At 43.0% G+C, this 27,152-nt stretch overlaps 1 protein-coding gene across 1 annotated transcript in view; it reads left to right on the top strand.

The window, feature by feature from the left end:
• The window catches only part of UGGT1 (UDP-glucose glycoprotein glucosyltransferase 1), a 170,597-nt gene that overhangs the window by 142,769 nt on the left and 676 nt on the right, over window positions 1-27,152 (top strand). The window lies entirely within an intron of this gene.

The following is a 27,152-nucleotide window of genomic DNA, read 5'->3' as shown; positions in this document are numbered from 1 at the left end:
TTACTCTATTTTCTTTTCATTGTTTCAAGCAGTATTGAATTGTTCACTGAAGCATTATTATGGGAGCTCTGTGAAAAATCCTTGTGAGGTTATTCAACATCTGAGACTCTTAGTGATGCATTTGTCTTTTCTCCTTTTCCAATTGCAATTTCCTGGTCTTTGGTATTGCAAGTAATTTAAAAAATTGTGTTCCAGACATTATGGCTACATACTCTGAGGCTCTGGAGTCTATTTAAATATTTATTTTAGAAATAGTTTATTTTATATTCTTTATATATATTTATATATTTATTATATATATTTATTCAATGTTTTATTTTAGCAAGCAGGTGATCCATATGTTATTATACTGATCCTGGCCTAATTTGTAGGTTATAGCTCTAGTTGCAAATTTTTGTTGTTATGTTTTTGGGTACTGGGGATTGAATCCGGGGTGCTTTACACTGAGCAACATTCACATCCTTTTATTTTTGAGACAGGGTCTTGCTAGTTTCTGATGGTCTGACTAGGTTGCTGAGGCTGTCCTTGAACTTGCAATTCTGCCTCAGACTCCCAAGTCACTGGAATTGCAGGCATGCACCAACAAAGCTGGCTCAGTGACAATTTGGTTTCCAAGTCCTGGAGTGCTCTTCTGCTTTGGTGGTGGGATAGCTAAAGGTTGCTCTGAAAACCTGTTCTCAAATCTTTTGGCATATTCACTGTGATTAGTTTCCTGTGTGGATTGGTCAGCCCACTCAGAATATCCTAGCAGATTAGAGACTCTTTTTTCCCATTTTTTTACCTCTATATCCTCTTGTCATTCCCTAGTTTGGAGGGTGCAAAGTTGCCCTGCCTGCCATTGTTGGGTGGGAAGTAGAATGCCACAGGTTTTTCCACTTGGTTTCCACTGGTGCTACCTGTGGAAAGCACTACTTTGGTTACTCTGCTGCTGCTGGGTGGTCAATGGAAGTGTAGTCTCCCCACTTGGCTAATGCAGCTGGTAGAGGTGGGGGAGAAAGTCCACCTGTATCATCTGCTGTCACTGTCCTGCCATAGTCCATCTGTTTGCACGGGGCGGGGTGGTTGCAGTCCTGAATCCCACCTGGTCTTTGCTGGCACCATGTCTGTGGGAGAAGAATATATCACGTCCTGGGCTGATTGCCTCTACTGGGTAGAGGGAAGTCTCCTTGCTCATTCTCCATGGATGGCAGGTTGCCAGGGCAATAAAGTGTTGTCACTGGGCTGCTGTGCTGTCTGCTGTTGTCTAGTACTCAGTCTGCTTTCCTCTTTGCATCTTTCATAGTCCTCTTATAAGCATTAGTTGTATTGTGCCCAGGGTCTTTGTCGTCCTTTGCAGAAGGAGCAGGGAGAAATGGGTCTGCAGCATTTTCTCTGAAATTGTGCTGCAGTTTCTTTATTTTTTCTTCTTCTCCTTCTCCTTCTCTTCCTTCTTTTTAGTACTGGGGATTGAACCCAGGGTCACTCTACCACTGAGCTACATCTCCATCCCTTTTTATTTTGAGACAGTCTTGCTAAATTGCTGAGGTTGACCTCAAGTTTGTGATCTACCTGCCTCAGCCTCCCAAGTAACTAAAAAAATAGGCGTGTACCACTGCATCTTGCTTCTGCTGCAGTTTCTATTGAAGAATAAAATTTTTGAGAAAAAAATCTTATTTATGATTTTTTTCTATTATAATTTATGTCATATTTGTGTCATATTTAAGAACTTTTTGCCAAACTCATTGTCACTGAATTAGTAACCATATAGTAAATTACCCTCCATATTAGCATCTTTAAACAGTAAACATTTTTATTATTTCAGCTTCTGTGCATGAGGAATGTGGGAGCAGCCTAGCGGGGTAGCTTGGCCACCCAGTCTTTCATGAGGTTGCAGTCAGCTGTCACTTGTTGGGGGACGCAGACATCTTCAGGCTTGGTGAAGGGACTATCTGCTTCCAAGTACATGTGTGAGATTAATGGCAGGCCTCCTGCTCCTCATCACGACCGCCTCTCTTCACAGCAAGGCAGCTGACTACCCTCTCTCCTGGGAGCTTCATGCTATGGCAGTTAATGTCCCCTGCAAAGTGAATAACGAGACAAAGACAGAGAACCCTCAGTGAAAGCTGAAATTTTTTTATATACTAATCTCAGAACTGACATCCCACCACACCTTCTGTATTCTCATTGTTAGAAGTCATTCGTCTCCTCCAACTCTCAAGGGAGGTGGACTAAGCTCCACCTCTTGAAGGGAGGAGAGTCCTTTTAAAATTTGTGGAACAACCCTTTAAAACACTACAGTTACCAAGTTTTCCTTCTGTCTTTCCTTCCAGAACTTTTACTTCTTCCAGAACCTTTATACTTTTAGTTCTTCGACTTACATCTGTGATCTATTTCAAGTTGATTTTTGGAAAAGGTACGAAGTAAAGGTCAAGTCTCAAATTGTTTTGAATATGGTTATTTCTTTTTTAAAAATGTTTTTTACAGACTGCACTTGATTCATTGTACACAGATGGGGTACCACTTTTTGTATCTATGGTTGTACATAATGTAGATTCACACCATTTTTACTCCATTCACGCAATCATACATGTACCTAGGGTAATGATGTCTGTCTCATTCCACCATCTTTCATACCCCCGCCCCTTCCTCCCTCTCATTTCCCTCTATGTAATCTAAAGTTCGTCCTTTCTTCTCTTACCCTCCAACCCCCCAGACCCATTATGTATCATCATCCACTTATCATTTGGGCACATGGCTATTTCTTAAAAAGATTATGCTTTCTTCATTGAGTCACCTTTGTTGGCCATTAATTGACCATTACTATAGTTTGAATCTGGAATATCAACCAGTGTGTTAAAAGCTTCGTTTCCAGGGTGGTGCTATTGGGAGTTGGTAGGAACTTTAGGAGGTATGTAGCCTGGTGGGAGGTCTTAGGTCGCTGGGGCAAGCCTTGAAGGGGATGCTTGGATTGTCCCACCCCCCCCCCCTTTTTTTTTTTTGCTTCCCAGCTGCCAGGAGATGAGCAGTTTCTCCACCGTGCATTCCCCACCATGATGTGTTGCCTCACCACAGGCCCAAAGCAATGGATCCAACCAATCATGGACAAAAACTTCAGAACTGTAAGTTAAAATAAACCTTTCCTCTATTAAGTTGATTTACCTCAGGTATTTGTTAAGAGTAACAGAAAGCTGACAAATAAAACCTTATATGTTTGGGTCTATTTCTGTGCTTTCTATTTTTTTTTTCCTTCTTTTTATCTATCTTTATATCCATATCACACTGTCTTGATTTCTACGGCTTTAAAATAAGTCTTGAAATCAGGTAATGTAAGTTCTTTCTTAGAGGTATTTTGGCCATTATAGGTTCTTTACATTTCCATATAAGCTTTACAATAAACTTGCCAATCTCAACTAAAGAGCTTGCTGGGATTTTGATTAAAATTGCATTAATCTTTGCCAGATACATACAGGGAGGACTGGCATTACTGGCTACAGGGAGGCACCTTTATTAGGTGTTCACCTTTATTAGGTCATGTCCTGCTGTGCTCCAAAATGATTGCACCGATTCACATTTCCACCAGCTGTGTATGCAAGTTTTTTTCGCTAAGTCTTTTCTAATACTCTGTGTTGGTAGAGATTTTGCTAATATAGTGGGTGTGGGATTGCATATCATTGTTTTAATTTATATTTTCTTGATCACGGATGAGATTAGGCATCTTTTCAGTCAATGGGCCTCCTGATTCCTTTCTAGGAAGACCTGCTCTAGGTTTAATCTGCTGAATTGTATCTTGGTTAATGGACCTTTAAAAAGTACATATATTCTGGATATAAATTCCTTTTCAAGTATATGAGTTGCAAATACCCTCCCCACCATTTTTGATTTGCTTTCATCCTCCTTATGAAGTCTTTTAAAGAACAAAATTTTAATGTAGATTTCATTTCTTTATTATTAATTAGTTAATTTATTTTTGGTGCTGGGTTTGATAGGGTCTCGTGCATGCTAAGCATGTCCTATACCGCTGAGCTACCCAACCCCAGTCCAAATGTGGACACTTTTGAAACCAATCTTTTCCCCTCTACGTTACGCTCGTTTTGTCATAACTCTCTTTCCCTACCTAAAGTAGAGGTAAGATTCGCCTTTATGCCCTTTAAATCTCTTTGGTAAGCTTTCCATATTGATGCTTGAAGATTTTTACAGTTTACAAGTGTCCTTATCCCTACACCTCTGTGAGGCTGGGCAGCTGCCTTGGAGTTCAGGTGAAATGAAGCCGCCCAGAGAGCAAGCAGCTCACTAAGCTTGGAACCCGCGACAACTCGGGGCGGTTCACTGGCTGTGCAGGAGCGCGGCGACGGCCGGCAGGTGTCGCCCTATTCCGCGCCCAGCTCACAGCCTGCCGCTTCCCTCAGGCGTCTGGGAGCTGCTTCTTGCTATGTCACCTTGGACTCGGTCTCGCCTGATCCTATCTTCACTACGGGCCCTGCCCTCAGGGCTTTTATGATTAAAGATCATCCTGTCAACAACTGGAGCTGAAAGGTCCCTGCTTCCTTTAGAGCGGCAGGTTCTCCAGAGTCCCCATCGCTCCCTACTGCCTTCTGCTTGGCTCCACTTGACCCCTGGCTGCACTGGGCTTTGAGACCTCCCTTTTCAGACTTTGGCCTTCTTAGGAAGAGAGGAATCCAGGGTTTTTGTTCTATTGATACCTGCATAGTTTAGAAAACTTGAAAGGTGCAGAGAAAGAGGAAAAATACCCTATAGTTCCAAAAATAGTGTATTTTTCTTCTTTCTGCTTAGCGATTCTTTTTAATGCCTACTACAGTACCCACTGTGTACCCCTAGCTCTGGGAGGCTCCCTGCTCCTGCAGACAGACCGACCCAACACTGGCTTGAGGGCACCGCGCCTGGCTGGTTGCTGGGCTTGGTTTCTGTGTCTCCTAACCCTGGTTTCTGTGCCAAACGGTCTGGGAAACGGCTTTTTTTTTTTTTTTTTTTTTTTCTCTGCGGTCCATCGGGGTTCGCTGCTGTCCACCACCTGAGCCCGCTTCCCGCCCCAGTGTCGCGTCCACCGCTACTGACCCACCCGCTTTCTTTGGACGATAGCTAGCCGTGTGATCCTCTTGCCTTGTCCTCCCGAGTCTCTGGGGTTTCAGGATTGCCGCCACTCTTGGCAAACTGTTTTCCTTCCATTTACCTGTATCTCATGCACACACGAGGTCCCAGGAGCATGGATCCCCGTGCTTAGGCACTCTGCTAGATGCGACCCCACAGCTAGGCTCTTGGTACCGGACCCACCTCTGCTTCCTGCCTCGAGTTGTCCTTTCCTGATTTTTGCGGGTCTCCGGGGCTGAAGAGGTCACAGGAGTAGGTGGCGGGGAAAGATCCGGCTTGCTACTGGGGAATGAGGGGCTGCGGGGCGGGAGCGGGACGGGAGCGGGGCGGGCTACTCTCTGGCTTGGCAGCGCTGTTCGGAGGGAAACACCGAGCCCTCTGCTGGACAGGGCGTGGACTGCTGGTAATCCCAACAGTCTGCACGCTGGGGATACCACGGTCCTTGCGATGCCCTCCCGCTTCTGCACAGGTGAGCTTAGTTCCACGTGGAAATCACCGTGGGACAGGCAATCAGGGTGGGCGTCCACCAGGCCCTCCCATCCCAAGGATGTTTTGGTACCAGGGATGCTTGAACTCAGGGGGCGTTTAACCACTGAACTACATCCACAGTCGTTTTTATTATTATTACTATTTTAAATTTTGAGATAGGGTCTCGCTAAATTGCTGAGGCCGGCCTCGAGCTTGCGATCCTCCTGCCTCAACCTCTTGAGCTGCTGGGATTACAAGATTGTCACCACTCCCAGCAAATCGTTCTCTTTGAATTTATGTGTTACTCTTTCTCAAACACCTAGTACGATATTGGCACATAGATACTTAGGAGGTTTGGACCAAACTACTTAATAAACAAACCTGCTAGCCGTTTCCTTTGTCTTGGGTGGTGCTGAAAATTTTCTGAGACACCAAAGGGCTCTACAAACTGAGAGAATTTGCAAACCCGTTTCAAAAATTTAAAAATTAATATCTGTCCTCAGAGGGCTGTCTACACAGATGTCCACACAGATGTCTGTGGTTCCCTAGTTCCCTCTACATAAGCAGGACACCAAAGGGGCCTGATAGCAGGAAGGAGAGGGCAGGGGTGACCTTCTACTTTGCCCTCATACTGGACCACTAATGGCAGCATCTCTTCTCTGAAAACCAAAATCCAAAAAGGGATTTTTTGGTGTGAATTTATCCAGACCCAAGCAGTACTGATGAATAGTGAGGTTTGGTTGGAGAAACAAGCCCAGGGGTGGCACACATCTGTAATCTCAGTTATTCTGGAAGCTGGAGGTAGGGAAGACAGCAAGTTAGAGGCTAACCTGGGCGCTTTACAGAGGACCTTGTCTCAAGATTAAAATAAATAAAAGAGGCTGGGGAGCAAGGCCTGGTGGGCTTGCCTGTCCTCCAAGTGACTCAGGAGGCTGAGACAGGAGGAATTTCAAGTACCAGCCAGATTCAGCAACTTATCAAGGCCCTAAGCAACATAATGAGAACCTGCCTCAAAATAAAAAGGGCTGGGGATGTGGCTCAATGGTTAAGCACCTCTGGGTTCAGTCTCTGGTATGAAAAAAGAAAAGAAAGACTGGGAATGTAGCTCAGAGATAGAGCGCTTCTGGCTTTAATTCCCAGTTTTGAGACAGACTAAATGAATAAAAAGAAAGAGAAAGTAAAGATAGAGTGAGAAACAGCAGGACACGGATTTGTCAAAGGCCTCATGCTGAGCTCTGTGGAATGTGTGGGGACCTCAAGTGACAGCTCTGCACAGCTTCGGGGACCTGTGATGTCAGCAAGAAAAAGTCCAGGTCTTTCCAGGGTGTGCATCAAAACCCTTGAAAAGCCCTGGGACAGCATTTGTTAAAATTTGAGAGGTGTCTGTCCTCAGACCCAGCAGCCCCACTCTGGGTCACTGTCATAGAAGTATGCACAGTCAGTATTAGTTGGTATTACACTTGGTATTAATCAGCTGTTTTGTCAGCTTTTTTTTTTTTTTTTTTTTTTTCCCACTGTGACCAAAAGACCTGTCAAGAACTATTTTAGAGGAGGAAAAGTTTACTTGGCATTCATGGTTTCAGAGGTCTCAGTTCATAGACAGCTGGGTCCATTGTTCTGGGCCTGAGGTGAGACAGAAACCATGGTGGAAGGCTGTGGAGGAGGAAGGCAGCTCAGGACATGGCAATCAGGAAGCAGAGAGAGCTCTGCTTACCAGGGACAAAAGATAAACCCATAGTCATGTCACCAGTGACCTACCTACTCCAGCCACACCCTACCTACCTCTAATTACTGCCCAATTAATTCATATCAGTGGATTAATCCACTGATTAGGTTAAGGCTTTCAAAACTCAATTGTTTCACTTTTGAAAATTCTTGCATTGTCTGTCACATGAGCTTCTAGGGAACACCTCATATCTAAACCATAACAAAACCTAAGTAGGTGAGGCATATGTGCAGGGAAGTTACTCCTGACCTTAAATTACTAGCAAAGGGACTGCCTATCACCAAGGACTGAATGAGTGAATTATGGTCTATTATGGACTATAGACTATTGGACTATTATGTAGCTACACCATTGACTATTAAAAACATCTGTAGAGGGCTTGGTTACTACCTATGAGAACAGAGGAAAATATGGAGAATATCTGGAATATGATGGGTTACTGATATAAGGTATGTGAGAGCAAAAAGGTAGAATGGTAGAAGAAGGGCAAGTATGGGACCAAGCAAAAAGGAAATGAAACAGAATGAAAGTAAATTCAAACAAAATGCACATTCATGCGTATCTATAAGGTGTTATACACTTGTGCGTACAGAGTTCCTCATGGCAGAATGGGTTTACATGAAGCTCTATTAAAAAATATAGTGATGGACTGTGGTGTAGCTCAGTAATAGAGCATGTGCTTAGCATGTATAAGGCTCTGGATTCAATCCCCATTGTGTCAATGCACACACACACACACACACACAAATGTAGTGGCATAAAAACAATCATATGTTATATCCAGAGAGTCTGTGTATCAGGTCCTTGGGGAAGACTCAGCTGGGCAGGTTGCATTTGGTATCTGTCAGTGAGAGTCACAGTCATTTGAAGACTCTGCTGGGGCTGGAGGACCCATTCCAACATGGAGCACTCATGACAGAAGCACAGAGCTGCCTGTTGGCTTCTCTGTGGAGCTACTTGATATCTTTGTGGCGATAATTTGGGTGGTCTCAGAAGGACCATCATGGCTTAAAATAGCCATAGATAATAATAAATGCACATGTGTGACTATACTCCAATAAGACATACTCACGCAATCAGGCTGTGAGCCAGATTTGGTCTGTGGGCTGTGATTTGCCAACCACTGGCAGGGCCCCTTGTAGGCCAGAGTTTGGACTTTGGCTTTTCCTCTGAGAAATGGGGACGGTCACTGGAAAAACTTAAGCAAAGAAATAACCTGGCATGGCTCGGTAATAACAAGGCCACTGTGGTCACTGAATGGGGGAAACAGAGAGGTTCAGAGGGGAAGCTGGAAGACTGGGAGGGAGGCTCCTGCCTTAACCTAGTGGACCAGAATGTGATGATGGAGGTGAGGAGGGAGGGGCTCCTAGATGTGCTTTGAAGCTAGACACTGATTGATCAATCGACGGCTTCACTTAGGGAAACAAAACAAAACAAAACAAAACACAAATCGAGACACTCCATTAGCACCGGGGCCTATGTGGTCAGCCTGAGCCTGGGCCTAATGGCTAAGAAACTTAGCAGGTGAACAATGAGTTGATCATTCTCAAGTGCTCAGAGGGCAGCTGTTGACTGGAGATTGAGTGAGATGGAATAATTCTAGCCAAGGGAGGAGGTGTGTGCAGACAGAGAGCCCAGGTGCTGAGGACTGGATTCCTGGTGTGTGTGTCCACATGGAGGGGCCAGCAGGGCAGTCACTCCTGCAAGAGCTGCCCTCTGTGGCCCCTGGGGGCACAGTGATGGTGCCCTCTAACTTCGATGAACCACACTGGCCAATCCCTGACGCCACAGCTCAATGGAAAGAAATATATCAATTCATAAGTCAAAATGAAGTTGTAGAGACAAGGTGCAGTGGTGTGACTCAGGAGGCTGAGGCCAGAAGATCTCAAGTTCAAGGCCAGCTTGGGTGACTTAGTGAGCCCCTGTCTCAAAGTAGAAAATAAGAAGGACTGGGGATGTAGCTTAGTGGTAAAACTCCCCTGGGTTAAATCCAGTTGTGGATTTTGCAATTCAAGTTGTAACTTCTAGTCAATGTTGTGCTAAAAACTGCAGTGTCAGTTTTTTCCCCAACTTCTTCCCCACATTTTCTTTCCTTTCCTTTTTTTTTTTTCAGTGGTGCTGGGAATAACACCTAGGGCCTCACACTATCACTCTACCACTAAACTACACTCCAGCCCCAGGAAGAATTTCTAATGCATTTAAAAGTTGAAAGAATAATTCAATGAATGCCATACACCCGGTGCCTAGATTCAGCACTTAGTTTTGCCAGATTTAGTTCATCTAAATAGTTTTAGTATGATCTCAGCTATAATAAGAAGGTTGAGAAGAATTGTTGCTAAATAAAAGTTCGCTTCTCTCCAGGTATCTAACAAAAAATGATTGACAAAAAATAAGATGAAATACCTTCAGATTTGGTTTTCATAATTATATAAAGTTCTGAGGACTTGATTTGACACCCCACTGGTGCGAGATTAAATATACAAACAGACAATGGCCAATCATACATAAAAACAGAACTTGAACCTGCAGCTGCAGCGACAAGTCAGGAAACCTACCCATCACCTATGTAACCAGCCCAGGAAGCCATCTGGTTATCTATAGCATACAGTGCAGGAAACTAAACTATAACCTCTGTAACAGTCATCTCCTAATGGCCAGGATTTGATTAGTAACTGCATGCTTCCTTAAATTGTGTCCCCACTTCCAATGTGGGACCAATCAGAGAAGACCAAATATGGATCCTGGGCTGGGGTTATACTCAGTGGCACAGTGCTTGCCTAGCATGTGTGAGGCACTGGGTTTGATCCTCAGTACCACATAAAATAAATAAATAAAATAAAGGTATTGTGTCCATCTAGCAACTTAAATACATGTATATGGATCTCTAGCCAATCAAATAGAATGCCCTGCTTCTAGTAGCTGCCTCCAGCATCCCTAGGTCAATAGCCTCCAATCAGAGCACACCTGGAATTGTCTCTTTCCCATTGTGATGCTTCCTCAACCCTCTGCCTGCCTTTAGAGACTCTGCCGAAGCATAGGTGAGGGTAGTTGACTTCCTTGCTACTTAAGCTCTGGAAAAATAAAACATTGCATTTCTCATTTGGTTCATCTTCCTTTATTCCACAAGGGGATTATAATTTCCTTCTGGGTGAAAATTTGCTAAATAATCTATCTTTCAAAACCAGGAAAAAAATGATGGTCCCCAATTGGACTCAGAGGTCTGTCAGATGAGCAGATATTGTAGGCAGGGTAGGTTGAAAAGGGGCTTGATTTGGGGATGGTGGCCTTGGAGGGACCCACCCTACCAGGCCAGGGGCAGAGGGAAGTCTGCTGAGAGGAGTGTGGAGCTGAGTCCTGAGGACAACACCCACCTGCAGTCCAGCGGGAACCTCGAGCTTTGTGGGCACTGTCTCAGTCTGCTTGGGATGCCGTCACAAATACCACAGGCTGGGGTGCTTACACAACGGACGTTTGCTTCCCCACAGTTCTGGAGGCTGGAAGTCCAGATCAAGGCGTGGGCAGGGCTGGTTTCCTCTGAGGCCTTTCTCTGTGGCTTGTAGCTGGTCTTTTCTCTGTGCATGCTCATTCCTGCTGACTCTTTTTCCTTGTATAGGGATATTGTTCCTGTTGCATCAGAGCCTTGTCCTTTGTGTTAATTTGTTTTGGTTGCTATAGCAAAATATTTGAGACTGGGTAATAAAAAATTATTTAGTTCACAGTTTAAAAATCTCAAGTTGAAAATCAGGTGGCCCCACTTGATTGGCCTCTGGTGAGGGGCCCCTCCACTGTGGCTGCCTCACAGGATGGCGAAGAAAAGGAAAGGGTTGTGGGGGTTGTTGAAGGGGTCCAACTCACAGGGTGGCCTCACTGTAGAACAAGCAGCTCTCACCAGAGTCACCTCACTCCATGAGACCAGCATTAATCCCTTTGTAAGGATGAGGATGGACCCCATGATCTAATGACCTCCCACTAAGCCTTACCTAGTGTTCCACACCTCTCAACATTGTCTCTCTCTCTCTGTCTCACATGTGTGTGTGTGTGTGTGTGTGTGTTTCGAGCACGTGAACCTTTGGGGGATACACTCAAGCCATATCCAATCCATAGTACTCTTTATTTTATTTTAATTTTTAGTACTGGGGATTGAACCCAGGGGCGCTTAACCACTGAGCCACATCCTTAGTCCTTTATATGTTTTATTTTGAGACAGGGTTTTTCTAAGTTGCTTAGGGTCTCACTAAGTTGCTGAGCCTGGCCTAGAACTTGAGATCTTCCTATCTCAGCCCCTCAAACTACTGGGATTACAGGTATGTATCACCGCAGGGCTAGGCCCCATCCTTTTTAAGGAAGCTTCCTGGAAGAACTATCGAATGTCTGTGCTTACATTTCCTTGATCAAAATGACATTAAAAGTACTAAACAAAAAGACACTAAAAGCATTATCCAAAAGACAAATAAAAATTTGATAATTTAGATTTTTATTAAAACTGGGAGGGCTGGGGATATAGCTCAGTCAGTAGAGTGCTTGCCTTGCAAGCACAAGGCCCTGGGTTCAATCCCCAGCACCACAAAAAAAACAAAACAAAACAAAAAAAACCAAAAAACAAAAAACTGGGATTTCCTCTTCATCAAGACCAGTAAATAGTTAAGCCAAAGACTGGGAGAAGATACTCAGAAAACAATCTTACAAATATTCTCATCAATAATATTTAAAGATTTTCTGAAAATTAATGAGACTGTCCAATATTTAAGAGGAAAGTGGAATTTCTAGTTTCAAGTTCCACATGTGGAGTTTGGAAGTCACCACTGCATCCTAATAAGTTTCCCCAGTATTGGAGAGACAGATGGGCAAAGAGAAGGAGGTGCCACTTACCAGAGCAGAAAGCCATGACAGAAGCCACGGTGGGGACCCGTGTCAGGGTAGGAAATCCTGAACTGCCGTTGGCAAAGTGATGGAGGCTAGTGTGGATGAGTCTGAGAGTGGAACCTCCAGGGGACCCAGTCAGAGGACGGGGTACAGTATCGTGAGATTTACCTCTGGAGACTTGAGTAGGACCCCACAGTGAGAAGAGAAAAATTCCCTTGTGCTTCTGTCAGGGGGAGGGTGGGGGAAAGAACCATTTTTGATATAAGCCACAGCACTGTTCTTAATAAGGTCAACCAGCTGGAGAAACTAGGTAATCACAGCCTAACCTGCTGGGGCCCTTAGAGGCCAAGTGACCTGGGGGAGGAAATACCCAACTCCAGCCCGCGGCAGCCATTGTGTCCCTTCTTGGGGGAGAAAAAAACTCTGAGAAATACTTGTGATGCTCGCAGTTCAGAGGCACAGCTCACTAAAGGGCTGATCATCATCGAGTGGGTCCTCTTGCCCACATCTCACACTATAGTACTACCGGCATCTGTACAGCAGTGCCCGTTACACAGGACCTCATGTCCACCATCAAGAAACAATCACAAGGCATACCAAGGCCGAACAAAAAAGAGACAAACATAGTTTGGACAGACAGAGTTAACATTAGAACCAGTCTTGGCAGGGATGTTGGAATTATCAGACAGGGAATTTAAAACAATTCTGATTAGCTAGGTCCAGAAGCATGTGCCTGTAATGTCAGCTCTTCTGGAAACTGAGAAGGGAGGATTGCAAATTTGGAACAGTGTAGGCAACTTAGCAAGACCCTATCTCAAAATAAAAAATAAGAAAGGTTGTGGTAAACCAAACACCCTTGAGTTCAATCCTCAGTATCACACAATTATTAACTAACTAAATTAAAAAACTATGATTAATATATTAAGGACCTTTTAGTAGCAAACATGCAGGAACATACTGGCAATGCAAAGAGATGGAAGTACTTAGGAAAAAAATAAAAAAGAAATGCTAGAAATGAAAAGCACAACAATAGGGATGAAGCCTTTGATAGTGTGTTAGCTAGTTTTGTGTCACTGTAACAAAATACCTGGGATAATCAACTTATAAGGAAGAAAAGTTTATTGGGCTCACCGCCTCAGAGGTTTCAGTCCCTGACTGCTTGGTTCTGTTGCTTTGGGTCTGTGGTGACACAGTACACCCAATGGTGGGAGAACATATAATGGAACAGACCATTCCACAATATGGTGGCCAAGAAACAAAGTGAGAGACAGGAAGGGGCCAGGGTCCCAATATCCCCTTTATGGGCATGACCCCAATAGCCTAACTTCCTCCCTCTAGGCCCCACCCCCCAATAGTGCCATAGGTTAGGGGCCAGCCTTAATACATGATCCTTTGGTGATACAAAAAATTCGAACCACGGCAAATGGCTCATTAGTAGACTGGACACAGCTGAAGAAAGACTCTCTGAGTTTAAGACTATGTCAGTAGAAATTACCAAAACCGAAAAGCAAAGAGAACAAACATCAAACAAAATAAAACAAATAGATAAAAAAATAAAAATAAAAACCCCACAGGACAAATTATCCAAGGACTGTGAGACAACTATTAAAGGTATAACACATACATAATGGGGGCACCATAAGAAAAAGGGAAATATGTGAAACAATAACAACTGAAAATTTCCTCTAATTGACATCAGATACTAAAGTTCATATCCAGGAAGCATAGAAAACAGAACAAATGATTTAAAAATCACTTCGCCTACACATGTGATTTTTCAAACAACAGAAAATTGAAGCTAGAGAAATAATTCTGAAAGAAGCCAGAGGGGAAAAACACTTCACCGATAAGGAATAAAGATAAGAATTACATCCAGTTATTTCTCAAAAACTATACAAGGAAGAAGAATGAAGTGAAATATGTGTTGGGAGAAAAACCCATCAGTCTAGAATTCTGTAACCTGTGAAATCATCCTTCAAAAATGAAGAGGCAGCTGGGGATGTGGCTCAGGGGAGAGTGCTTACCCAGCATGCATGAGCCCTGGATTTGATCCCCAGCACTGAGGGGGAAAAAAGTGAAGGGAAAATAAAAACTTCCTTCAATAAACAAAAACTCAGAGTATCTGTTGTCTGTAGAACTGCCTTGAAAGAATTGTCAAAAGAACTTCTGAGAGAAAGAAAATGATATCGGTCAGAAATTCAGATCTACTTGCAGAAGGGAAAAACATCAAAGAAAGGATAAAAGAAGATAAAATAAAACCTTGTTTTTCTTATTCTTAATTGACCTAACTGATAACAGTTTGTTCAAAACAATAATAGCAGCAATATATTTGACCATGTTGAATTTGTCAGCTTTTCATAGCTATGACCAAAATACCTGGCAAGAACAACTTGGAGAAAGAAAGGTTTATTTTGGTTCACCATTTCAGAGGTTCAGTTGGTGGTCAGTTGACTCTACAGCTCTGGGCCTGAGGTGAGGCAGAACATCGTGGTGGAAGGATGTGGTGGAGGAAAGCTTAGCTCATGGCAGCTGGGAAGGGTGGGGAGGCAGAGGAAGCAGGCCAGGGTCAAGATATAGTTCCCAGGGGCACACTGCTAGTAGCTTACATGGCTTATGTCCTCCAACCATGCCCACTTGCCTATAGTTTCCACCATTTCCCAGTAGTCCATTCAAATTATTAATCCATCAAATGGACTAATCCACTGACGATGTTACAGTCCTCATGATCCAATCACTTCCCCAAAACTCCAGCCCTGGACATTGCTGTACTGGGGACCAAGTCTTCAACATGTGAGCCTTTGTGGAGGATATTCCAGATCCAAACCATAACAGAGAGAGAGAGAGAGAGAGAGAGAGAGAGAGAGAGAGAGAGAGAGAGAGAGAGAGAGAGTGTGTGTATGCATTAACTTACATATAAATGAAATGGATAACAGCAATGATATAAGGGATAGGATGGAAGAATTAGGATTACTGGTAATTATAACTAAATACTCACATGAAGTGGTATAGTGGTGTTATTTGAAGGTGTACTTTGATTTGTTGTAAATGTATATTGCAAACTCTAGGGCAATTTTCAAAATAAAATTTTAAAAAGAATATAACTAACATTCTTAAAAAAAGGAGAGAAAACAGGATCACATAAAATGTTTAGCTAAAACCATAAAAGGCAGAAAAAGTGGAAGACAAAAATAGGAAAAAGGACAAGAGCAACAAACAAAAAACAGTAACGAATGGAGTAAATGTTAATCTGACTATACCAAGGTGCACTTTGAATTTAATGGTCTAAAGACACCCATTCACAGAAAGGAGATTGGTCAGGCACAGTGGTGCACTCCTGTAACCTCAGTTCCCTGGGAGGCTGAGGCAGGAGGATAACAAGTTCAAGGTCAACCTTGGCAACTTAGTAAGATCCTGTCTTAAAATTTAAAAAAATGATTGGTGATGTAGCTCAGTGGCAGATCACCCATATGTTTAATCCTCAGTATGAAAGAAAAAGAAAAAGAAAAGGAGAGAGAGAAAGATAAAGGGGAAGAGGAAGAGAGAAAGAGAGAGAGAGAGAGAGAGAGAGAGAGAGAGAGAGAGAGAGAGAGAGAGAGGGAGGGAGAGAGAAACCAGGTTTGTCAGAATTAATTGATAAATAAGACCAAACTATAAATTGTCCATTAAGGAAATTGAATCAATAATTAATAACTTTCTGAAAAAGAAAGCCCCAGGAAGGTTCACTGGTGAATTAATTTATTTCTCCCCTTCCTTCCTTCCTTCCTTCCTTCCTTCCTTCCTTCCTTCCTTCCTTCCTTCCTTCCTTCCTTCCTTCCTTCCTTCCTCCTTCCCTCCCTCCTTCCTTCATTCCTTCCTTCCTTCTTTCCTTTCTCTTTTCTCTCTCTTTCTTTCTTTCTTTTTTTCTCTCTCTCTTTTTTTTTTTGGCACCAGGGTTTGAACCCAGAGGGGTTTACTTAACCGCTGGACCACATCCCCAGCCCTTTTTATTATTATTTTTAATTCTGACACAAGATCTTGCTACGTTGCTCAGGGCCGTGCTAAGTTGTTGAGACTAGCTTTGACCTTGCAATCCTCCTGCCTCAGCCTCCTGAACCACTGAGATCACAGGCGTGCACCACTGCATCCAGCATCTCTGGTCAATTCTACCAAGCATTTTAGAAAGAAATTCAACTAATGCTTTACAATCTTTTCCTGAGGGTAGAGGCAGAGGGATTACTTTCTAACTAATCCTGTTAGGCCTGTGTTACCCTAATACCAAAACCAGAGAAGAAAACAAAAGACCAATATTTTTCATTAACCCAGAGGCAAAAATCCTCAATAAAATATTAGCAAATTGAATTATGAAGTAGGACTAAATGGGAATCCTGCTAGGTGCAAGAGTGGTCGACATATGAAAATTGATTAACACAATTCAACACATCGACAGGCTAGGAAAGAAAAAGTACACCATCATATCAATAGATGCAAAAAGAGCATTTGACAAAAATGATGTTTACAGGAACTTTATCCATAATTGCCCCAACCTAGAAGCAACCAAGGTGTCCTTCAAGTGGATGGATAAATGAATGGTGATGCATCCAGACAATGGAAAATTACTGAGCACAAAAAGGAAATGAGCTATTAATCCATGAAAAACATGGAGAAAACTGACATGCACATTAAATGAGAGAAGTCAGTATGCTTTCAACAACATGACGTTCTGAAAAGAAGTAGAACTATGGAGATAACGTAAAGATCAGTAACCACCAGAGCTTAGTGGGGAAGGAAGGATAAATAGAGCACAGCGGGCTTTTAGGGCAGAGAAATCACTGCATGGGACCATTACAACAGGTACCTTCCGTAAAACATTTGTCCAAACCCATTTGAGGTACAAGGTAAAGAGTGAACCTTAATGTAACCATCATCAGGGGGATGAAGATGTGTCATCATAGATTTGTCAGCTGTGACACATGTTCCACTCCAGTGGTGCATGTTGATAGTTGGGGAAGCTTTGCAGGCATGGAACACTGCATACAGGGGAACTCTTGTATCTCCTTTTGATTTTTCTGTGTGCATAAAGCTGCTCTAAAAATAGTCTTGAAAAAATGATCAAAAGACACATCACGAAAGAAGATATCTGGACCATAAACATATGAAGAACTGCTCAGCATCACTACTTATTTGAGTAACAAGAATTAAAAATGACAATGAAATCCCACGACTCAAGGAGAGGGACTAAAGTGAAAAGATTGACATCTGCAAAACCGGCAAGGCTGTGGAGCAATGGAAACACACCCACTGCCTGTGCTGGTAAATTGGTTCCCTTTGGACAACTGGAAGTTTGTTATAAAATTAAAATACACTTTCCTGTGGTCCAGAAATTCCCCTCTGGTATTTACCCAAAAGGAATAAAACATAGGTCATCATAAATAACTTAATGGCAACTTTATTCATATATAGGTAAACTCTGAAAATGACCCACTGTCAACAAGAGAATGGATAAACAAGTGACACAGATATGAAAAATGAACGAAGGCCTCTGCTGTGGTCATACCTCAGCCCCCACTAACTGGCTGCATAAACTGCCCCCACCCTAAAAAGCTCTGGGCTTGACCTTGAGTCTTGGTGGGACGAGGTGGGAATCCAGGGGGAGCTAGAGCTGGCGATGGTGGCTGCAGCTCTTATCCAGAGATGACTCAGCTGACCAGTATCTGTGAGGAATCACATGCAACACACAGTGTATGACATGCATGGCATTCAGCAAAGAGAGCATGGGATATACACTGCACATAATGAATACAGGATGCACATATATAGAATCAGTGTGGACTGGGGAGATAGCTCAGTTGGTAGATTGCTTGCCTTGCAAGCACAAGGCCCTGGGTTCAATCCCCAGTTCTATACCACAAAGTATAGAACCAATGTGTGGCATGTAACGTAATGTATAGCACATGCAACAAACAGAACTCAACATTGAGACAAAGTGTATATAATGTGCAGAGCATGTAACTGACACATGGTGTAGAATATGCATAGCATGTAGCATAAACAGTAGGTAATATGTATAGCAAGTAACATACAGTGTTTAATATGTATAGTATATAACACACAGTAGCGTACATCTATTGCACACAATAAATGTAGCATATGACACACACAGAATGCAACGCATACAACACATGGCCTATGCATGAAACAATATCATGTGGGCATGCATACCATGTGACATACTTGCCACAAACCACGACACCACACAACATGCAACAGCTATGTGGATGTATAGCATATAACACAACATATATGTATAATGTGTAACATTCATACTGCATGTATGTAGGGCATTTGTATATATCATGTATCCCACATGACACGGAACATGCATGGCTTGTGGCACAGAGAACATATGACACGTAAGATACAGCATGTATACATGTACGTTGTGTACCATACAGTGCATGAAACCAATGCCTATATATTGCCCTTGTGTGAAGCACTCTTCTCCCTGGATGAACTGGCCTAAGAGTGGGAATAGCTTTTTCTAGCATGCATAACTAAGCCTGGTTTACCCTACCCTCGCCCTCTACCCTTTATTTCCTTCTTGGGACCTGGCTTGAATAAGCTGGGATAAAGAAGGGGCCTTTTGTGGTGTGACTTTGAATGGAGAACAGCCCAGGGGGCTCTTCTCTGTACCAGTCACTGGAGTCACGCAAAGTGGTCACTCTTGGCAGCCAGGCCCCAGGCCGGGTGCGTGAGGAAAGTCCACTTCCCTCCCCTCAATCCTGCCATGGCACCAACAGGGAGGAGCAGCACGAAAAGAGGGCTTCTGGTGGCTGCTCTGAATTCAGGGTCCCTTAGATTGTGTCCCCCTGAAATAGACTCTGTGAGAATCCCACTGCAAGTGATCTATTCAAAAGGCCCTGCTGGACTCTCCCATATGTAAGTGGGGAAGTGAAAGAGGACAGAGCAGGCATTTCTTCAAGCAGGTCCTCCTAGAAACTGGGGTCAATCCCCTTGGGAACCTGGGAGATGCATCCTCATCTCCAGCCATTAATTCTCCAGCAGCAGATGCTGCTTCACAGAGAGGTCCAGGCCACAACTTACATGCTATCATGTGTGTGTATCCAGACCTGTCATTTTAAGTAGCAATACATGCTCAGGGAATGTAAGCGCTTTACATTTAAAACTGGTAAGTAGAGGAGGTGTGGGTCAAATTTCCCCATCAGCTTGTGGGCTGGTAAGTTCAGGGCCAGAGTGAAGGCCTATGGGGGAACAAGTAGAGACTGGACTCAGGGGTAGTGGGGTACACTTTCCTCCCTGACCTTTTAGCAAATGAGCAGAGTGGAACAGAGGCCAGAACCCTTGAGGCCCCCACTTCTGACTCAGCACCCCTCTTGGTGTGATCCCTAACTAATCTGGCCCTCTGTGACAAGGCCCTGCAGTGGATCAACCCTGGGGGGAGGCCAGGTCCCATGCAGGAGAAGCCATACAGGGCTTCCAAGGATAGATTCTCAAAGGAACTCAGAAAACAAGCAAAATAGGTGATTGGAGGGGGAAGATGGTAGTGGGTTTTGCTCCAAAAGATGGCACCAGCCTGGAAGGAGCACTGGTTCTCCTCCTTGCTGGAAGAGTCCAACGTACTAGGCATGTTGGGAGCACCTGGACAGAGATTTGGGTCACCAGCTAATGTTTGCTGCAAGCAACATCCTGAATGGCTAAAGGTGGGGACACCAAGGACTGGACATGGCAATTCTTTATATCCTCACATCAATGTTCTCAGTGATTGAGTCTGGAGGGTCTTCAAATGGAGCCTCTCTTAGGTCCACCAAAGGAAATGTGGTGCCTGTTCTGGTTAAGAATAACTCAGCGTGGGGGGTGGGAGTGTAGCTCATTGGTAGAGCAATTGCCTAGCATGTGCAAGGCCCTGGCCCTTAGCACTACCATAAATGAAGAAATAAATACTCAGTTAGGTTAAAATAAAATTCTTCTGGATAGAGTAGTTCTGCTTCTGAAATATGGAGTAGATGTGCTTTTCCCTTCTTCTCCTGCAAACTAAAACTGAGTTCTGAAAGGTGGAGAGAAGAGCACAGGAACAGCAGTGGCTAGGGTCCTTGAGACCTGATGAATGACCTCGTGACAAGTTACTGGGTTTTCTTTTTGCCTCATCTATCCTCATGTATCCTTGGAGCAGAATCAACAAGGAACCCAGAAATGCCCGTGGGTGCAGACAAAAAATAAAAAATCCAAGAAAGTCTCTGTTCTCACCAAAAGACCATGAAAGCCTTAGTCTACTCCACTCTACTCCACTAAATAGCCACTCTACTCCAGCTAAATACCTCAGAAAAGTCTGTGGCCCTATCCCATTCCCAACTGGTAAAGGCCAAGTGGGGAACCTACACTCTAACAGGGCACCCTAACACCCCTGCTGGGGTGCTGTCAGAGAAGGCAAAGTAGGGTCCAGAACTTTTCTCCCCACTAGCTGGATTCAAGTCCTCTCCCAGGTTTCAGTTACAAGGAGGCCCCACCTCAGGTACTGAGAGAGGCCATGGGGAGCCTAGTTTTCTATGTCCACCTGAAAGAAATAAGTCCCCCTCCCATATCCCTGCCAGTGTTAAAAATGACATCTAGGCAACACAAAAGGTTTAAATAAGATCCAGAGTAACGTAATGTAAAAATGTCCAGGTTCCAATGGAAGATCACTCATGATGTCAAGAGCCAGGAAAGTCTTAAGCTGAGTGAAAAAGAACAATCAATAGATGTCAACACCAGGAGGACAGAGATGTTACAATTATCAGACAACCCACTTAACAAAGATTTCTAAAGCAACCATGAAAAGAATGCTTCAATGAATTATTATAAATTCTCTTGAAATCTAAAAATAGGATGTCTCAGCAAAGAAACAGAAGTTATAAAAAAGAACCAAATGGAAATTTCAGAACTGAAACACAATGACTGAAATAAAAAGCTCAGATAGGCTCAAGAGCAGAATGGAAGGATGGAGGAATCAGGGAGCTGGAAGATCAAGTGATCGAAACTACTCAATCTGAACAACAAAAAGAAAAGTTTTAAGGAAACTGAACAGAGCTCAACAAGATCTTAGTGTCATTGGAGTCCTGGAAGGAGAGAAGAAAGAGAGCAGACCTGCAAAGCACACGTACATACACTGGCTGAACACTTTTCAAATTTGGCAGAAGGCATGAATCTACACATTTAGGAAGCTGAGTGAATACCCAACCAGATAAACACAAAGAAATCATTCCAAGACAACATAATTAAACTTCTGAAAACTAAAGAAAAAAATATTAATAGTAGCCAGAAGGAGGGGAAAAAATTCCACATTACCTATAGAGGCAAAAAGATCCAAATGTCGGTGCATTTCTCATCAGAAACCAGAGGCCACAAGGAAATGGCACATAGTTTTCAAGTGCTAAATGAAAAGAACTGTTAATCCAAGATACTATACCCAGCAAAAATATCTTTCAGGAATGAGCCACCAAATTCTCAAATAAGACGAGAAGTTGTTAATAGCACACTTAAAGGCATGGCTGAAGGAAGGTCACTGAACAGAAAAGAAACAATAAAAGAAGGAGCCTAGGAACACCAGGAAGGGAGAAAGAATATGGGCAAATACAACTGACTTTCCTCTCTCCTTGAGTTTTCTAAATTATATTTGACAACTGAAGCAAAAATATAACTCTGAAGTGATTCTAAATGTATGTAGGAAAATGTTTATTAAGACAATTACACATGGGAGGAAGAGATGGGGGAGGTAGGGTTTCTATACTCAAACTGGTAAAGATTGTGCTAAATTATGTATATGTAATAGAAGAGCAAGCACTAGAATAGCTATACATACAGATATATTCAAAATCAATAAAGATAAATAAAAATTGTTATAAAATGTTCAACTCACCCACAGCAAAGCAAGGAAAAAATAGAAAAAAAGAAGAAACAGATGGAAAATCAAACAGAACTCAGACTTAAGCTATATTTAACACACCAATAATTACACTAAATGTAAATGGTATAAATACACCAGTTAAAAGGCAATAGTTGGCTGGGCATGGTGGGGCATGCCAGAAACTTGGGAGGCTGATACAGGAGGATTGCAGTTTGAGGCCAGCCTCAGCATCTTAGTGAGGCCCTAAGGAACTTATCAAGACCTTGTCTCAAAATAAAAAAATAAAAAGGGCTGGGGATTTACCTTAGTGGTAAAACTCTCCTGGGTTTAATCCCCAGTACCTCCACTCCCTCAAAAGGGCAATAATTGACAGAAAGTTTTAAAAAATAGGCCCCAACTTTATGCTGCCTCCAGGAAATATAGACACTTTGAAAGTAAAAAGGACAAAAAAGCAATATAGACAGTTTGAAGGTAAAAAGATTAAAAAAGGTATATGATGCAAGTATTAATCAAAAGAAAGCAGTAGTGGTTATAATAATAGTAGAAGGTATATTCCAGAGCAAAGGTGGCTTTCAGAGACAGTGAGGGACAATATTATGCTAAAAGGGTCACAGTCCACCAGGAAGTTACCAAGATCTTAGATGTGCATGTATCAGTCAGGCAATGGTAAAATATGTGAAATTAAACTGACAGAACAGAAATACATAGATTCACAATTACAGTTGGAGATTACAAGGTCCTTCTCTGAAAAATCAATAGAAGAACGCTGTGTCTGCTACAAGAAAATATAGGCCCAACTCTCAATCATGTCGGGTTAGAAACTGACTTTCTCAACAAGACTCCTAAAGCACAAGAAGTAAAATCAAGAATCAATAAATGGATGGTATCAAAGTAAAAAGCTTCTTCTCAGCAAAAGAAACAATCAAGAACATGAGGAGAGGGCCTACAGAATGGGAAAAAAATCTTTGCCACCTGCACCTCAGATAAAAACTTAACACCAAAAAACCAAAATAACCCAATCAAATGGGCAAAGAACTGAACAGACACTTCACAAAAGAAATCCAAATGGCCAACAAATATATGAAAAAGTGTTCAACATCCCTAGCAATTAGATAAATGCAAATTAAAACCACATTGAGGTTCTATTTCATTTTTGTCAGGATGACAATTATCAAGAATACAAGTAACAATGAATGTTGCAGAGGATATAGGGAAAAAGGTTCACTCATACACTGTTGGTGGAGTTGTAAATTGAAGCACCCACTCTCGAAAGCAGTATGGAGATTCCTCAGAAAACTTGGAATGGAACCACCATTTGACCTAGTCATCCCACTCCTTGATACATACCCAAAGGACTTAAAATCAGCATAGTACAGTGACACAGTCACATCAATATTTGTAGCAACTCAGTTCACAATGACTAAGCTATGTGCCCTTCAACCAGATGAATGGATAAAGAAAATGTGGTATCTATACACAATGGAATATTAGTCATAAAGAAGAATGAAATTATGGCATTTGCCAGTAAATGGATGGAACTGGAGACTATTATGCTAAGTGAAATAAGCTAGTCCCCCCCCCCCCCAAAAAAAAAAAAAAACAAAGGCTGAATGTTCTCTCTGATATTTGGATGCTAACACACAGTAAGTGCTGGTGAGGGAAGAACAGAAGTTCATTGGATTAGACAAAGGGGAACAAAGGGAAGGGAGAGGGCATTGGAACAGGAAAGACAGTAGAATGAATCAGACAGAACTTTCCTAAGTCCATATATAAATACACAGCCAGTGAAACTCCTCAACATGTACAATTGCAAGAATGGGATCTTAATTAGAATAGGTTGTATTCCATGTAGGTCTAATATGTCAAAACACATTCTACTGTCATCTATACCTAAAAAGAACAAATTTTTAAAAATCTTTGAATATTTGCTAGGTAAAATATTTTGGTTTTTAAATTTTGATGTCTTTAGAAGTTTAAAAATGAAACATTTAAAAATAAAAAATTGATAGAACGATGAGACAGAAATTGACAAAATTATAGAAGAAACAAACACCTAACAGTCTTAATTGATATTTATACAATGCTCCACCTAAAACGAGCGGCACACATCTTTTCAAGTACTCATGGAACATAAACTGAGATAGGGCATATGCTTGGCGAGAAAATGAATTTCAACAAATGTAAAATAATTGGAATCATGTAGTGGGTGTTCTCTGACACAATGGAATAAAACTAGAAATCAATAACAGAAAGATAACAGAAACATCTCCAAACATTTGGAAACTAAGTATCCTTCTGAGCAATCCATGAATCCAAGAGGAAGTCTCAACAAAACAAAACAAAACAAAACAAAACACACATTGAATGAAAACGAATATGTAACATTGAAATTCATGGAATACACTTGAAACGGTGCTGAGAGGGAAATCTGTAGCCCAAAATGCTGACCTTAGAGAAGAGGAAAAGTTTCAAACGTAAACTATAAGCTCAAACCTCAAGAACCTAGAAAAAGTGCATATGTACAGGTGTAAAATAAACCCAAAGTAAGAAGGGAAAAAAATAAAGATAAAAACAGAAATAACTATGCAGTTGTTTCTCTGTATCCTCTGTACCAGGAGCCCTCCTTGGATACCCAAATCTGCATTTGCCCAAGTCCCCCACGTGAAATGACATAGTGCTTGCATTAGAATCTGGGCACGTCCTCCCATTTACTTTGTCATCTCTGGGTTACTTATAGTGTCGGATACAATGTAACCACATGTAAATAGGATGTAGTGTATTGTTTGGGGACAAGACAAGAGTCTACATATTCAGGACCTTCTTAAAAAATATCTTTTTGATCAAAGGTCAGTTGGATCCTTGGAGTATGAAACCTGTGGCTGGGTTTCCTACAGAAGTCGGACTGTGACTGAAGGCAGGAGAGCAATGGAGCACCTCAGCTAGTGTCTGTGACTTTGTTGGTCTGACTTTCAGGGAGGCCAGCAGTGCTTCCAGTTGCTCAGAGGAGAGCAGCTACAGACAGAGCCCAGAAAACAGCCTCCTGAAGTGGCATGTTATAAAGGAATGCTGGAAACTTCCTCTGGCTCCTGGGCTCTTTGGTCTTGAGCAAGGGTCCTTGATGGGGCAAAACGACAACTGCTGTGGTGCTCTGACGGCTCTGGCAACAGCGGGAGCCCTTGGAGGCCTCCTCGCCTGGTCCTCATGAAGCCAGAATTGGGAACAGGTAGTTAGTGTAGAAATAGGGGATCGGGTCAAATCGAGGAAATGGAGGCTATAAAATCATCTGCCTCTGGAAGTTGGAGACTGCACCTGGAAGAATGGAATGTCAAGGATCTCCGGAGCCCACTGATCACCAAATTTACCTTCCTTTATCAGGGACTGCAAGCAAGGAGCTGCTAATTAATGCCCCCTGGGCCCTTGCCTGCCTGAATCACCTTGGCCCTCCCCCTGCCCATGGCTTCTCACTTAATGAAAAACCAGGCCTAGTCACGTAGGCAGGAAGGAGAGATAAGGGGGGAGAGAACTGGAGAACAAAAGAGAATTTAAGCTATAAAAGATGTAGGGTGCGCTCACTTCTTGGGACTTTAGAACATCAGCCATGGCCTGCCGGGAGAAGTCTGTATAATAATTACCTTTAAATAAAACCTGCTTAACATGCTTGCCTTGGCGTGCTTCTCTAGTGTTCAATCTTCAACATTAGAAGGAGCAGAACTCGTCACCCGTAAACAGCGGTATCACTCAGACCCTGCACCAGACACACTGCGGGTGGTAAAACCCCAGAGTCCAGTCGCGAAGGAACAATAGCGATACCTCAGGGTTCACGCAGCCAGACTGTGGGCAGGTAGGGAGGCACGGGCCCCAGAGATAGCTGGATCCCAGGCCTGCAGCTCCGCTGGGGTGGTACCTTGAGAGTCAGATAATGTGGTGCTAATTAGGGCTTTATTTTATTTTATTTTTTTTAGTGGTCCTGGAGTTTGCGCCCAGGGGTGCTCTACCAGCAAGTTAGGGCCTAGATAAATTGCTAAGGCTGGCTTCCAACCCACAAGCCTCCTGCCTAAGCTTCCTGAGCCCCTGGGACTACAGGCATGCCACACTGCACTGGCTCAGCCCTTTTATTTTTTTGAGACAGTCTCACTAAATTGCTCAGGCTGGCCTCAAACTTGCATTCCCCCTGCCTCAGCCTCCTGACGCACCAGGATTACAGGCAAGCACCACCGCCCAGGCCAAGAGGCTCTCAGGCTCTGCCTTGGAGTTTGAGACAAAGGAGAACGGGCTTCTGAGTTTCTACAAGAACATGCTAGGGCATGATCTGTTTGGGTCTGCTTGGGCCATGTGACCACCTCCTGGCCAATCCCTGTGACCCGGAGGCGGGGCATTTCCTCTAAGGCACAGGTCGCGTGCCTGCAGTAGCTTGCTCAGATGGAATTTTCCTCATCCAGCAGCACCGCTCCTTGTGGGCTTGTGGCACCTTCCGGACACCTGAGGAGGACCCTTTCAGGAGGACTCTGGAGAAGAGGACACATGGATGGGTAGGGGGAGGCTGGGGTTCTCTGGTAGAGTGAGAACTGGTGTGGTGCTTGCTTTTTTGACGAATCTAGCAAAATAATGGAATCAGGTGCTCAAAGCGCGGCAGCCCGGCCACACATGCCTGCCTCCTCTGTCCCCTGTCCCCGTGAGCCATGGTGACTCAGTTCTCATACAACCCGGGTCCTCTGTTCACATCCTGGGAGTTCTTGGACCCAGGTGATAGTGCCCCTTCCTGCCTCAGGAGAAGGCTAAATTTTAACCTTAACTTTTGCCTCCAGCCAGACTTTTAACAATTATCACTGAGACATAAGATCACGCAGGAAAGTACAAAGAATTTTTACATTTTCTATTATTTATATTATTAACATAGCATTATAAAATATTTATATATAAATATATAGCTAAAACTATCATCTATCACCCAGGAGTGACAATTTTCCTTTGGTCCTCTTACTCTCTAATTAAAATATACAAAATGTTAGGTAAAGTTTTTATCTTTCTTTCATTCCTCCAGTTTGAGTCCCACCCTGGCATCATTCTGTAACTTTAAGAACACTTTCCTTTAGTTTTTATTTTCATTCACATAGTGTTGAATAGGTAATTCAT

This window comes from Sciurus vulgaris, assembly GCF_902686455.1.
Source record: "Sciurus vulgaris genome assembly, chromosome: 3".
Taxonomy (NCBI): domain Eukaryota; kingdom Metazoa; phylum Chordata; class Mammalia; order Rodentia; family Sciuridae; genus Sciurus; species Sciurus vulgaris.
Note: the sequence above shows the minus strand (reverse complement) of the source record. Positions and strands in the feature narration are given on the sequence as shown.